General features: G+C 26.1%; 1 long non-coding RNA gene across 1 annotated transcript; it reads left to right on the forward strand.

Moving 5' to 3' along the window:
• The first annotated feature begins 809 nt into the window (after window positions 1-809).
• Window positions 810-2,123, forward strand: LOC127119667 (uncharacterized). Its single transcript, XR_007802904.1, has 2 exons — window positions 810-1,217; window positions 1,784-2,123. It is a non-coding gene; the product is annotated as an uncharacterized LOC127119667 (long non-coding RNA).
• The last annotated feature ends 506 nt before the right edge of the window (window positions 2,124-2,629 follow it).

Below are 2,629 nucleotides of genomic sequence, written 5' to 3' on the forward strand. Positions count from 1 at the left end.
AAAGAGTTAGATGTTAATTGCGGTAATTAAAAATTAGAGTTAATCGTTAAATGTTAGGTGTTAATCGAAATCAACATGGAATAATCAAGAGAATCGCAATAAAATATTAAATCTAAAACAAATAACTAAAGTTTAAACAATTAATAAAAGTATGATTAAATTAAAACTCAAAACAATATTAAACTATCAAAAATCTCAATTCTAAATTATTATCAAAAATATTAATTTTAAAATATTAATAAAGATTAAATTCTAAAATCATTCTAAATTAAAATTCTAAAATAATTCTAAATCAACTTATAATTCTAATTAATCTACAATTATTTCTAAAAAAAAAGATCTAATTAAATTCTAAAATATTTTCAAAGATTAAAATCTAAAATTATTCTAAATTAAATTAAAAATTCTAAAATAATTCTAAATCAACTTATAATTCTAATTAATCTACAATTATTTCTAAAAAAAATCTAATTAAATTCTAAAATATTAACAAAGATAAAAATCTAAAATCATTCTAAATCAAATTAAAAATTCTAAAATAATTCTAAATCAACTTATAATCCTAATTAATCTATAATTATTTCTAAACTAAATTTAATATTTCTAATTATATTTCTAAGAATATTTCTAATATTTTCTAATTAACTTAAAAATTCTAAAACTATTATTTAATTCTAATTTTTTATTCTAACCCAAGCATTTTTCTAATTAGGATTTTAATATTTCTAACCTAACATTTCTAATTACTTTATTTAATTTCTAAATGATCTATTAAGTCCTAGTTAAGCTAATTAATCAAATAACAAATCAATGCTCTTTCTAAGGACCAATTAACAAACAATAATTAAAGAAAAAGGTGCATGTGGGCCTTGTATGTGAATCTGTACTATGTGAATCTGTACGCATTCAGAATTTCCTTTGGTAAAGTTAGAATTCCTCACCTGTTCACTGAGTTGCTAGGAGGAAAGAAAAAAAAACAGATCGGCCGGGAGAAGAATCTTGTTAGAATTCCAAAACGGTGAAACCGTCGCGCTCTCTGCTCCGACCTCCTCTAACCGCAACGGTAAACAAAACTCAGCGCCGACGCACTATCTCAGCAAGCGACGACGAGGATGGCGGCTTCGTCGATGACGCCAACTTCGTGAATCCGGTGACCTCTTCGCACTAGCCACTCCTTCCTCTTACTTTTCTTTCACTATCGATCTGCTTCTGATAAGGTGTGGTTATGGTGCTCTTTGAGAAGAATTGCTTTTTTTTCTATGTTTATGTTGTGTGTTCTAGTGGTTTTTAGAAGAAATAGCTTTGTGTGTGGTTGCTGTTGTTGTTTTAGAGTTTTGAAAAAAATAGCTTTGCTGCATTTGTTCTTGCCATGCCGCTCTGGTTTTAGGGAAAAAAAGTGCTTCTTTGTTGTTGTTGCGGTTTAAGGTTTTTTAGAAGAAATAACTTACTGTGTTGTGTCTCTTTGGAGTTAACAGAGAAAAAAACTTTGAAAATTTCTTCTGGATTTTTATCAAAAACCCCCCTGTTACTGTTAATTAGTTTTGTGGTTTATATACATGAATGTTGGTTTCTGTGAGATAACTTGTTGGATCCTATTTCCAGATTTTGTGGGATGATTAATCTATGGATTTAAAGTTGTTTATTTGGATAATGCAGTGTGTTTCTGAGCGCTTCCTTTGATTCATTGTGTAACATATTAATCTGCTCTTTCTATTAATTATTTTCCAGCTTTTTAAGTGCTTATTTGATAAGCTGTTTTTTTAATTTTGAATTGGTTTTGCAGGTGAAGTGATGTTGATGCTGATTGATTGAAAAAGGGGGGCTGTTATTCAACAGGTTTTGGAAAAGTTCTGAAGAGTTGGTTTTGAATTGGGAACTTCCAAAAGAGCTTTTGGAAGAGTCTTTGAAATTTGCTTCAAACTGCTCTGTGTTTACAGCTTATTCCAATTTTCAACTTATTTTAAATATACTCCAAACTCTGTAATAATATTGGGATTTAGAAATTTGAGATTGATTAGAATACTTCAGCTTTTGAAAAGTTGGGTTAAACGTGTAACCCCTTTGTTATTATGCATTGGCCCTTTGGATTATTCAGAACTTATTTGGAAGCATTTTTTGTGTAATTAGTCTCTCTTTTTTAATATGCAAATTTAATTTGAAACTTCCCTTTTTTTTTGAGAACTATGTAACTATTTTTTGATTATCAGCAAGATCTTTTTAAGCTTTTTTTGTTATTTATGTGGATATTTTTATTATGTAATATTTGGATTAAATTTTAATTATGTAATTATTTTTTAAACTTTTCAAAATTTAACTCAATATTTATTTATGCTAATCAATTTCAATTTTAAAAAAACAACCAATTTCCAACATAAGTATAATGACTTAATTTTAAAACAAATTTCTAATTTAAGTATAATGACTTAATTTAAAAAAAAAACAAATTTCTATTTTAAGTATAATAACTTAATTTAAAAACAAAACAAATTTCTATTTTAAGTATAATGACTTAATTTAAAAACAAATTTCTAAGTATATAATGACTTAATTTTAAAAACAAATTTCTATTTTAAGTATAATGACTTCATATTTAAAAAAAACCAAATTTCTATTTTAAGTATAATGACTT

Source organism: Lathyrus oleraceus, chromosome 2 (genome assembly GCF_024323335.1).
Source record: "Lathyrus oleraceus cultivar Zhongwan6 chromosome 2, CAAS_Psat_ZW6_1.0, whole genome shotgun sequence".
NCBI lineage: Eukaryota > Viridiplantae > Streptophyta > Magnoliopsida > Fabales > Fabaceae > Lathyrus > Lathyrus oleraceus.